General features: G+C 38.3%; 1 protein-coding gene and 1 non-coding gene across 2 annotated transcripts in view; one reads left to right on the forward strand and one right to left on the reverse strand.

Annotated features, from left to right (window-relative positions):
* Nucleotides 1-13195, reverse strand: part of LOC147336664 (protein NLRC3-like) — a 146332-nt gene that overhangs the window by 25430 nt on the left and 107707 nt on the right. The gene's annotated exons all lie outside the window — the stretch shown is intronic.
* On the forward strand, nucleotides 9624-9697 carry trnai-aau (transfer RNA isoleucine (anticodon AAU)). The gene has a single exon. It is a non-coding gene; the product is annotated as a tRNA-Ile (tRNA).

A 13195-nucleotide genomic window follows, 5' to 3' on the forward strand; every position in this document is an offset into this window, starting at 1 on the left:
TATGGGAGGTGGTACTTCTCCGGTATCATTGAACTCTAAAAAGACACTAATTTCTGATTTAATTTGTGCCTTGAAAGGTGAATCATTCAATAGACTTGAGTTCAATTTCCATGTATTATTTTTTAACCGTAAGTTAAAATCAATGGATAAATATATTGGTGCATGGTCACTTATATCTATCGTTCCAATTCCACAAGTATATATTTTATCCTTATCTTTACCAAATGTTATAAAATAATCTATCCTTGTATAAAGAGAGTGTGGGGCAGAGTAGTAAGTATCGTCCCTTCTATTAGGAAAAAGGTCTCGCCATATGTCAATTAATCCTACCTCCTCAAAAAGTGCATTCACTTTGACGTTATAGATCCTTAAATTTTTTCGTCGGGATCTTCCTTCATAGTCAAGTAGCTTATTTTCTTGTTGATGCATGACTTGTAGAAGATAACTCTTACGTAGTTAAACTAAAATACTCTTTGAGAGTTAATATATAAACTCTTAACACCAAGTGTTAAATTATCAACTCCAGACAGATTTGGTGTTTAACACTAAATCAGAGTTAACGTACCAACTCTCCAAAAAGAGTTAAATTAACACTCTCTGGTGTGGATCCATATAGACACTTTAATAGTGTTGAAATCAAATCCGACAGTGTTAATTTGGACATGCTGGATTTGCTGTGTACATATGCTATTCTACCTGCTTTTAAACCATTTAAAATTACAATTCATAGTTTTATATGTGAATTTTGCAAAAAAGAGTGAGCAAATATTTCCACATCAAGATGTGCCATGCTAATAGGTTCCTACCCAAAAAGACTGATTAGAGTGATAAAAGGCAAAGGTGCTGCAACAAAGTATTAGTTTAAGGGTGTGCATATTTGTGCAACCGGGTTATTTTAAGTTTTTTATTTTCACCTGTGATCTTGTGTCACCATTACTCTCTGAGCTTTGTGTTGGTTCTTCTGTCACCTGACAAATAGAACATACGTGACAATAAGAATAAAATGTGGAGCTGCTTCGGTGTTTCTGTCACTTTGTGCAGATCTTGACTCGTCAGTAATGTTTGTAGGCTGAGTGCATTTTTAAAACAATTTGTGCAAACTGCACTACAAGGTTTTATTTTTATTTATTTGCAAAATCATGACTACCTCGTTATATTTTGTCTCAAAAATGAACCCTATGAATATGTCAGTGCCATTAGGATGAAATTATTGTGTCACCAACATTTTAACATTAGACATATAATTTTAACAGCCTCTGTAAAGTAATATCCTGGCTTGCTCGACGCTGCCGTTTTCTCTGACAGTTTCAATCAAAATTAGAAATGCTGCTCAGAGACTGAGAGAACTAATAGTGCTGCCTGTTGTGCAGTTAGTTTCCAAAACACATTATTCATGGTTACATACAATTTTAGACTGATGTGGGCCAAAGCCTAGCATAGCCTGTAATGTTATTGTGACGGACACATTTTATGAGTGAGCTTGACTTTAAGTAACTTACAGGTTTCTTTGAAAAACACTTTCTTATATCCAGGTTCTTCCTTTTTGCTGCCACCCACCTCTGCTCCTTGCAGGCCCTAGCAGCGCAGGCTTGCCGCTGCTAAAACTAAACAGTAGTGGTGTGCGGATCGATACTGAAATATCGATTCTTCCGATACCAGCAATTTATGTTCTAGAATCGATTCTCATATTATAATATCGATATTTTAGTACTCTGGGGTAAATTTGTAGTTTTTCCATTAAAATGAACGCAGTGGAAAGAAACTATATCATTCGGATCGTCTAATTTGGAAGGAACTACTTCCTCTTACGCCTTTCATAGTCATATGCGAAATACGGCTGTATAAATGTGTCGCAGCCCATGGCGTGCACACTCACAACAATGGCTGAGCGCAAACAGAGTCCTGTGTGGACGCGTTTTACCTCCACAAACAGCCCAGGCGCGGTTTGTGATATATGTGGCAAAACAGTGAGGTGTTGTGGCAACAGCACTGACGTCGTCAAACACCTCGGAGTAAATCACATCACAGAATATGATGAGCTTATGTTGAGGTGAACTGAAGAGGAGGACAGGGACAGGTGCTGCTAGAGCGAGACAGACGTCTCTCGCAGAGTCCTTTAGTGCTGCAGGCAGGCAACATGCTCAAATAGCACAACGTCAGTTTTTTTTATTTCTATATGATTATTCTGCATTATTAAGCAATAAAAATAAGTTGTCTGATGTCCTCTAATCATTATGAAGCAATATGGTTATGTTATTATTACAATTACACAATACAATTATATATTGTATTATGTAATGCAATGAAACATTACGTTTTTGTACAGAGTATCCGTATCGGATCAGTATCACCGATTACTCGAGATTACTTGGTATCGGATCGGAAAGGAAATCAGTGGTATCGCACATCACTACTAAACAGAGCTCCCTGAAAGGCACAGCCAATCACATTGGCCATATTTGTCACATGACGTAGGACTCCAGTAGAGAACGTAATTTAACTCTTTCTGCACCGCTGGGTGAATGAGACATTGACAGATTGTTTTTTTCTTTCTTTCTATCGGGTTTGTTTTTCTTTTCCCGAAGAGATCAAATTATTGGTGGGGACACGTCCCTCCCGTCCATGCAAAATCTACGCCTTTGCTCACCTGCCTCAGCTCCACCTTCCTCCTCAACGGAGGCTCAATACTTTCACTTTCACTACTCCTCCCTAAACACAGCGGATGCTGGGACTTGTAGTTTTTTCCTTCCGGTTCGGTCTTCCTCTTTGTTTGTTTGTGTTTGTGTTCAAGTTATTTCGATCATGAAGACATAGGGTTGGCAACTCCCTGAGAAATAAATAAGGGACACCTCGTGGCCAGGGCCGGGCAACCCAGTTGTCTTCACCCTTCCCAGTGTGGTGAATTTTTTAGCTCTTTTTTTTGTGTGTGAAATTATTTTTTTAACCATTTGACTTGAATTTGATTTAAGCAGATGCGTATTCTTTGTGATATGACCATATGGGAAACAAATGATCATTTGGCCATTTATTTTTAGCTCAAAATGACAACATTAACACAGTAAAACAGGTCTCTTTCTTAAACAGAAGCCTGTCATGCTTAACTTTTGAGAATATAAGTAAATCTTTCTTTAAAAGAACTCTGTCCTGCTTAACTTAAAATTATATAAATTAATAGAAAACAATAGAACAAAAATATTCTTGTAACTGTGCACATTTAGTGCATTTAGTACAATTGGCTTCAGTTGAGGTATTATTTCACCTTTTCTAAAGCTAATCAGCTGCTCCTGTTTGTAAACCCACTTGTTCCCATGATTACGCATCTTAACTCATCATCATTATTCATCTATGTATTACTTTTATGTATTAGTGATCTATTTGTTGTAATCATCTATCCTTGCAGTTGTTTATTACACAAAATAAATTATATTATCACACTTCTGGCCACATAGCGCTGATATTCACTGCACATGCCCATATTAACCTTAACCAGAGGGTTTAAAAAACAAACCAGTGTTTACATACCATATCTGCTTCTGCCGTGGCCTGGTGGACAAGAAATTGGTTAAGGGTTCCCCGAGCTTTCACGCCCCTCACGTTCTTCATGTGCCCACCATTAGAAGCATGCCTATGGAAAAAGTGCGCCGGCACACAGTGCAGTGCGCTTTATAGGTGTTATGGTGACCTTTCCCAGCCAGGTGTTTCCCTTTTCCCATTCCTCCCTGTACTTTTGCAGCCTTTTTTTCTTTCTCTGAGCGAACAAACATTGCTCGCTCGTCAGGGTGTCACCGCAGCCGCTCACACTGCTCACGCGGAAACATGTAAACATCGGTGAAAAGACGGAGCAGCACGGCTGTGCAGCCTGTGATCTGGACACAAGCGATGGAGGCACAACTTGTGGAACTTCGGAAAGCTCATCCGAGCCTTTTCGATGTGGCATCACAAAATTATCACGACCACAACAAACGTGAAAATAGTTGGATTTACACTGCTGCTCAATCACAGCTGCCTGATCAATGTTTTTCATTAGCAATTTAACAAAGTTGATGGTGGTGTGTCTGTGTGAGTGAAAGACAGAGAGAGCGACAGATTTTCTGTTATAATCTTCATGTTATGGAGGCACAGTGTGAGCACTCAGGTCGCATCAGAGCATCGGGCGGTATAGTGTGAGACCTGCATCGTGACCTACGAACTTATAACCCCTGCGAGTCAATCGTGCAGTTTGAAAATCGCACAGTGTCTGCCCAGCTTTAGGTGTACTGTCATCCGAGACTGCACCGCAGTGTCGGCGTTTGTTTCCCCATTGGCCAGGGCTGGACTGGGACAAAAACTCAGCCCGGGCATTTTGACTAGAGACCGGCCCACCAGGTATTAAAGCCATAAAGCCTTTGAATGAAAACAAACGCTGTTGTGACACTGATGTACAGTCTTGTTGGTATATGTATGATTTCTATACATTTTACATCAGATAAAAACTTTGGTTGTAAGATTCAGATAATAAGAAAGAAAAGTGTTTCTTTGTGCCCCCCTCTCCCTGTTAATGCCCTACCTGCCCCCCTGGCAACACTTTGCTAAACTCACCCCTGCACAGTTACCAGCTGTCAGCTACACAAAAAAGGATCCTGGTGTTATTTGTCTCTCAGAAACAGTTCATAACTTCCCTTCAACTCATTCATGTCACCTGAAAGGTAAACCTGTTTCTCCATCACCTGTTCAGCTCTGATGATTCAGTAAGGACATCTCCTGGTTTCATCTTCATGTTTCCCTCTCACCACATATCCAAACTGATATTATGACCAGCAGCTTTTACAGCTGTGGCTCAGCATGAACGTTTTCTTTTGGTTTTTTTCTGCCCATGCCTGTGATGCCGCCCCCACCACGCTTTAATCATAGACTGTATTTTAGGTGTTGCATTTTTTTCCTCGTTAATTGCGTAGAATGATGCACAGAGTGAACCTCAGCCAAGACCAGTGCTCTGGAAAAAACGTGACAGACAGGGAGATTTTATTCCTCAAAGACCATCATCCAGTCGAAGTACTAGTTGCCATGTGGTCAGTGTTCTCACAACCATTGATTTTATCTCACAACTTGTTTTCACCAAAGAATTTCAGTAAGTAAATATTCTTCAGTCTCTTTTCCCCCCCAGTGTCTGCAGATCAGCATCAATGTCCACGTGAAGAACCTAGTTATGTTGCCAGTGTCAACCCAACAAAAGGTACTTTACCTTCTTTTATATGTTGTTATTCCTTTTTTAAAGTTTACTTTTATATTTGTTGTTATAGTTGAGTTAGGCAGGGCTTTTGTGCAGTCCTAAGAAACATACTGCCTAGAGTGTTTTTCACTTTGTGGAAGAGTTTCTTTATTATTTTCTGTTAGTGTGTGGAACTGAGGTGCTTCGTCAGGAGCTCCTCATTAACAGCTTCAACTATCACAATACAAGAAGATGGAACCATGACATGATACTGGAAATGTTTCCGTTTCAGAGTAATTGAAAACCAAGATGCACCCCATGTGAACTGTTGTATTCAAGGATTCATTCAATATATTTTTTACTCAACCAAAATTTCTGTGTTTCTTGAAATTGGCAATAAATGCCATTGAAGCTGGCATTTATTTTCTGTTGAGAAGTTGTTCTCTTGTGTGTTTTCCTGAAATTTGGATTTTGGCTTTTGACTTCTCTGGATTTTTGGGTTAGCTTTTTAATCCTTTCTGCCTGTGAGTTCACATTTTGGTTCTCATATACCCACAGCTACGAGGAGTAAAAACTTTAGGACTCTAGTGGAACATTCTAAAGTGCAGATTTAAGAGTGGATATTTTTTTTACAGGTTTTATTGATTATTATTATTGATTAAAAGACTAAAGTAAAAAAAAGAGTTGTCTTTAATAAGTCCCTTAAACCTTTAATGGAGTTAGATTGGTTTTAGGGATTTTTTATCATTATTTTTTTTTAATTAACCACACTAAGAAGTGTGGAAATGATTTAAATGTGTCGTTGTGCAGTTAAAGCTGTTTATGTGACACCCTGACCTCCTGTGGAGCAGCTCTGAAAGAAATAGTCAATCGGCAGAGGACACATCGACAGTTTAGTCCATTCACAGAAGAAAAGACCAGAGAAAGGCCTGGACTTCCACAGAAGACACGTGTGGATGATCCAGATCCTATCACGGTAAAAAAAAGCCTTCATCACAACATCAGCCAAGTGAGGAAGACTCTCAAGGAGGGAGACCATCATTACCCAAGTCTTCCATTAAGAGAGTTCATTGTAAATCCAGTGTTTGTAACTGTCTCTAAAGCCAAACACCAAAACAGACCACATAAAAGTAAAAATTAATACAAGCTCAATTTATCTATTCTGTTGGTTATGATTAACAGAGCAAACAGTGGATCATGACAGATACATTTTTCTGTTTCAGTAATTCTTGTTTACCTGCTGTTGTCATACACTTTCTTATGAAAAAGAGTCAATATACTTTGTTTTTTTAAAACTAAGAAAAAAGGGGGTTGTGTTTGTACAATATCTAAATGTATGTGTTTTTTCTAAATTGTGCTAAATTTGCCCACTGAAATTTGCCCATTTTGTACTGAAATCCAGCGACTGAATACCTTCTGTAACATCGCCACTTTGAATAAAATTATGTTTGTTTTTAGGCAGCAGTTCATTTTTTGGTAATTCATAAATGTGTGTAAATATGATGTTAAGACGACTGTGTATTTATCTTTCAATTTTCTGAGTGATTGACAGACTGATTTATGATATGTTAACATGATAAATTTTGTCAGTCTAATCCCATCAGGATAACAAATATTTACTTCCTGTTGTAGAAAATCCATTAGTTTGTGAAGCAGTGTTTTGAATCAGATACTTACATATTTAATATTTATCTGAACTCCAGATATCAAATGTCATCTGTTCATCAAACTATTTGATTCCAGCCACACTAGAATTTCACATGTCAAATCACAAAAAAGTGATCTATAATATAATAAATATATAAGTTTATGGTAAAAAGAAGAGAGACTTACAGGTTGTTCAAACAGAGCAGAAGCTGAAGAATCTCTACTATACACCCAAGGTTTGTCACTGTGTTCTTGTCTCAACTTGTGTTGTCTGGCTCCAAATGTTCATCAGCTTTGCTTGTTTTTCTTGTTTGTATTTTTTTTCTCCACCCATTTGATTAAGGGTGCATTGGGAATATAAAATACCATAAAGGCACAAATAAGTCACATAAAAAACAAACAAACAAAAAACAGCACAGAGTGATAAAAAAGTTTACATTTATTTTTTATATCTCTCTTTGAATGTGTTGGTGTGAGATTCTATCCAGAAAGAAGAAAACAGGAAACTGAGAATAATACACAAATTATTTCATTTAAAAATAGTTTTAAATATTCTTGTTACTGCAGTCAGTAGGTTTTAATTTGTTTAGAATAAATTCATAATTATTCTATAGATGTCACATTGACTCCAGAAAAAAATAAAATAATATAAATATATATAATATAAAAACATAATATAAAAATAAAATTAAATAATAAATAATAAATAAATGCTTCAAAGTGTTAAAAGGGCACGAAAGAGAGCATGTGAGCACAAAGGCATGACCATGGCAGTCAAGAAAAAAAAGGTTAACCGTTGTATTTCAAACCAACCCATTCTTTCTACATCTCAACCCCATTAAATGATCTTGCTGTTTGCTCTCATTTACATGTCGTCTCAGGCCTAAATGTTTGCTTATTCCAGTATCATTCCATAGATGTTTTCTAATCTAATCGAGGATGTATTCCCTGCTAGTAAAATTAATAATGTAGTTAACAAGTAGAAAAAAAAAATATGTGAGTGCCCTGTGTGAGAAAACAATTTGGTTTATTCTGCTGATACCCCTCCATTATCCAAGTGTGTGCTTTTTTAATGACTTAAAAGTATAAAACCTCAATTTCAATTCCATGAATACAAACTTTGTGTCGTGGATTATGAATCTATAGATTAAAGGTCATGATTACTTCACAGCCTGGCTTGAGACAGAGTTGTGAGACTGTCAGTCTACATTGTCTCTGCAGAAAATGAACCTATGAAACAAACTACAGCTGATTATTTTACACACACCAGACTGGATTTATTTAACCTCCCAGCTTCAGGACACATTTGATCATTTTAAACCAAAATATCAATCATCATATGTTAAAAATGGCATTAAAATCAGCTGACTACACTTCCTGCAGGTGAAGAAATAAAGTAGAATTTTATTACAGCTATAAATTTTGTGAACAGCAATGTTAACATTACTTTTATTTTTGTTACACAGAACTATAAAAACAAGAACTTGTGAGCTGCAGCCACATAAGTCTAATTTCCCCCTGTGGAAACCTGCAGATAATGTGCACTCCATGTCAGTGTTTTTTATCATGGTTTGCAATCCATACCGGGTGCTCTGCCATGGTGATGTGTCCTCATGTTCCACACACACTTTAGTATGCAGTGTGTGTTTCCTCTTTGCCTTTGAACATTAATATATTATTAAAGAATATTTCTTTAGTGGGAAGAAGGAACAAAAGACAGGGAAACAGTGCAGCTGCTCAACATCTGGAAGCCCCCCCCCCCCCCCCTACACAACCAGAACTTTGTATTTGTTGTTTGTGCAACAAGGATTTCTGCTTCTTTGAGGAGCACAATGCAGCTGGAATTTAGGAGTTACCCTCCTGAGCTGAAAATTTACATTTACATTTGCAATGATTGATTACACAGCAGTGGGGAGTAGATGTCATCACAGTAGATGTCTTTCTGAAAGTGCTGTAACTAAGTTTAAGAATATAATGCACCCACTGTTATCATCTTCAATGCCCTGTACCAACATAGAGCAGAGCAGCTATCTGAACGCTACCCCAACAGAGGTCGATTATCTTGTTAATAATTTTACCTCCTCACTACGTACGACTCTGGATACTGTAGCTCCTGTGAAAACTAAGGCCTCAAATCAGAAGTACCTGACTCCGTGGTATAATTCTGAAACACGTACCCTAAAGCAGATGACTCGTAAGCTGGAGAGGAAAATTTAGAGGATCATCATTTAGCCTGGAGAAATAGTTTGCTGCTTTATAAGAAAGCCCTCCGCAAAGCCAGAACATCTTACTATTCATCACTGATTGAAGAAAATAAGAACAACCCCAGGTTTCTCTTCAGCACTGTAGCCAGGCTGACAAAAAGTCAGAGCTCTTTTGAGCCAACCATCCCTTTAACGTTAACTAGTAATGACTTCATGAACTTCTTCACAAATAAAATTTTTATCATTAGAGAAAAAATTACCAATAATCATCCCACAGATGCAATATTATCTACAGTTACTCTTAGTACCATTGATGTTAAGTTAGACTCTTTTTCTCTAATTGATCTTTCTGAGTTAACTTCAATAATTACTTCCTCACTTCACTGTTAATTCCTCCATCAACGGTTAGCTGAGCTGGTCAGAGCGTGATGCTAATAATGCCAAAGTCATGGGTTCAAGTTTTTTTTCCACTATGTTGAAGTAATTTCTTGTAAACACACATTTCTCTTGTGTTCTTAACAGTTCTTCCACCCTCTTTTTTGGTATATTAGTCAACAAAAGGATCAGTTTCCACACAAGTTGTAGGCCGGTTAGCTCAGCTGGTCAGAGCGTGGTGCTAATAACGCCAAGGTCATGGGTTCAATCCCCATACTGGCCATTCCAGCAGCCATCTAAGGTGCTGTCTGGTGATAGATTGTGGATTTTATTTGGTGGGATCCAAGAAAAATCCTCTGCCAACTTCCAGGTGAGTGATGTACGCAACTACAAATGACAGCAAACCACAAAATTCACTGACACATGACACGCTAATGAATACATTACATGCTTAGCTACAATCTCCAAATCACTTTTCCAGCTACTTTCTGGATAAATCACTCATTTCCAAAGTCTGACACAGCATACTGCATCAAAAACTGCTGCTTTATATCCTCACTGTTAGATTATAATATTATTTTATGCCATGTTAGACCCCTAATTAAAGATTGTGAATTATTATGTAGTTTTACTTTGCATTATTCTCCTGAATTAGAAGAAGCCGACAACTATTGCATTAGTTAAACTGATTTGCATTAAAGTAGACTGCTGATTTATTGTGAATGAATGATATTGTTTTATGATGCATTATACTGCTGAGTTATAAGAAATACTGTTTGCAGAAAGTCATTGCCTTATTTGTCTGATTAGAAGAGAACAGAACATACTGGAGTTTTCTGCCCCATCTCAGCAGGAGCAGATAAACGGGGAGCCAAGGTCGTAGCTTAGGCGCTGTGTGAGAGAAAGCATGTGAATGTTTAGGCTTTTATGATAAGGTGGAGACACCAGAGGCTATAAGAGTTTGAGCAATGCTCCACCATTTTGAGATCTGATGCTGTCTGCAGTTTCCATCTCCCACGTGTGTGATCATTAAAATCATCGTTTGACTCAACCCGACCGGACCAGTGTTGTTATTGTGGTTTTTCTCTTGTCTCCATCCCCAATATTTTTGAACCATAACATCACCTATCGACCCTAACAGTAGAAGACGCACACCATGTATTGTTTTGTGGCAAATTTCTTCTTAAAGCATTTTTTGTAAGTCAACAGAAGAGTTTTTTTCCCACTATGTTGAAGTAATTTCTTGTAAACACACATTTCTCTTGTGTTCTTAACAGTTCTTCCACCCTCTTTTTTGGTATATTAGACAAAAAAAGGGGTCGGTTTAGGTACAAGTTGTGGGCCGGATAGCTCAGCTGGTCAGAGCGTGGTGCTAATAACGCCAAAGTCATGGGTTCAATCCCCATACTGGCCATTCCAGCAGCCATCCAAGGTGCTGTCTGGTGATACACTGTGGATTTTATTTGGTGGGATCCAAAAAAAAACCTCTGCCAACTTCCAGGTGAGTGATGTACGCAACTACAAATGACAGCAAACCACAAAATTCACTGACACATGACACGCTAATGAATACATTACATGCTTAGCTACAATCTCCAAATCACTTTTCCAGCTACTTTCTGGATAAATCACTCATTTCCAAAGTCTGACACAGCATACTGCATCAAAAACTGCTGCTTTATATCCTCACCTATCGACCCTAACAGTAGAAGACGCACACCATGTATTGTTTTGTGGCAAATTTCTTCTTAAAGCATTTTTTGTAAGTCAACAGAAGAGTTTTTTTTCCCACTATGTTGAAGTAATTTCTTGTAAACACACATTTCTCTTGTGTTCTTAACAGTTCTTCCACCCTATTTTTTGGTATATTAGACAAAAAAAGGGGTCAGTTTAGGCACAAGTTGTGGGCCGGTTAGCTCAGCTGGTCAGAGCTTGGTGCTAATAATGCCAAAGTCATGGGTTCAATCCCCATACTGGCCATTCCAGTATGGAAGGTGCTGTCTCATGGTAGACTGTGGTTTTGTTTGGTGGGATCCAAGAAAAAAACTTCTGCCAACTTCCAGGTGACAGATCGGGCCACGTAAGCTTTATGACGTCCATTGGCAGTTGATACTCTGGCTTAGTGGGTGGATCCACTGTGCATGTGGCAGGTAGGACTACGTTTTTAAGAGCGTGATACATGGGAGAAATGCTGTGGCATGCACTTATTTCAAGCAACAATCAATTATTTCAAGCAACAATCAAGCAATATCCACCAGCCACGTGACCAACCCAACACCAGCAGTTGGCTCAAGCAGACTCCAACGAACGTTCGTGAAAAGTGGGAGCTTCTGCCAGACCACGTGGCCTAACGGACAAGGCGTCTGACTTCGGATCAGAACATTGCAGATTCGAGTCCCCTCGTGGTTGGTTGTGAGTTCTTGAGGAGCAGGCATGCGTTGCTAAGTGCTGCTGGATGTTTGCTGGAAGCTGAGACCTGCTGTTATTTGACAGCTACTGGAAGTTGCAGGTGACTGCTTGAAGCAGAGTGCTGCTAGCAGCTGAGAACTGCTGCAGGGTGAGATCTGCCGGAGGTTTAAAGCTGCTTGAAGCACCTTGAGCCTGCTTGAGGCTTGAAGCTGCTTGAGTCACTTGAGTTTAAATTATACTACTCTTCATATTCAGTATGTTTGAAACCTTTCATCGGTCTGGTTAGTGCTTTTATTCTGTTGTTGCCAGAGGCGGAGCCAGACATTTGAAACACCCGGGGCTTAGACCAAAAGGGTAGTATGCATGTGGGATTTTTTTTTTTTTTGGGGGGGGGTAGAAATTACTGAAAGATTAATTGGCTCTGTTTTGAGTTTTGTTCAAAAAACAATGACTTCATATAGGGAAAAATATATATCACATGTGCAGGACACCTTAAACTAGTTTTTTAATTAGGCAGCAAGGCAGAACAAAATCGGGGCTGCATCAAGACATGAGGACTAAACCCCAATTCAACCAGACCCAGAACTGATCCGGAATTAAAACAGGACTACAACAGTTCAAAATCAGGACTACTGAGGACTTAACCAAGACAGAACCAGAATCAGAACTAGATGATAGTAGCACTAAAAGTCATCATAGACCTGCAGTACATTTATTGTTTAATTCTACCAAAGTACAATATTTAGATTGAGAAAAGTTTATATAATTATTTAGCCTTGTTGTGCAAACAAGCCTGCAGAACTTAATAAATATAGAATTTGAAAAATAACAAACCTAAAAAGAAACACTAGGTACGAGATACATGAGGACGGTGATACTTTTGGTAAACAACCATTTGACTAACATGTGTGTCTCACCTGCTCTTGTTCCACCTCTGTTCTGTCCTCATTCTCCTCTCTCTCCCTCTCTGTTCCTCTCTCTCTCTTTGTGCTGACAATCATCAAATATACAGTTGAAACCACATATTTATGTACTCTTCGGATCAAAACACAAACACTTTTTTAATTGTAACATCAAATCAGACTAAATGTTTATTTTTTAGACTGATAAATCTAAAAAACATATTTGTTAACTTTAAGAGTAAAGAGAGAAACTATCTGTATTTCTTAATTGCAAATGGCACCAAATTGTATTCAAACTGAGCCACACTTATGGAGCTCCACAGTTCTTTTCCTGGTGTTTTGGTTGACATCTTTTGATTTTCCCATGTCACAGAAAATTTACTCACATGGACTCTACTAACCTATCAGAAGCTTCTTCAGCTCAGAATGGAATCGTCTGGAGTTTCTTATTAGTTAACAATAAACTTAGT

The sequence above is a fragment of the Aulonocara sp. 'chitande type north' Nkhata Bay genome, linkage group LG3 (assembly GCF_057382095.1).
Source record: "Aulonocara sp. 'chitande type north' Nkhata Bay isolate Kocher_YH1m ecotype deep benthic linkage group LG3, A_spYH_male_GT1.1, whole genome shotgun sequence".
Lineage (NCBI taxonomy): Eukaryota > Metazoa > Chordata > Actinopteri > Cichliformes > Cichlidae > Aulonocara > Aulonocara sp. 'chitande type north' Nkhata Bay.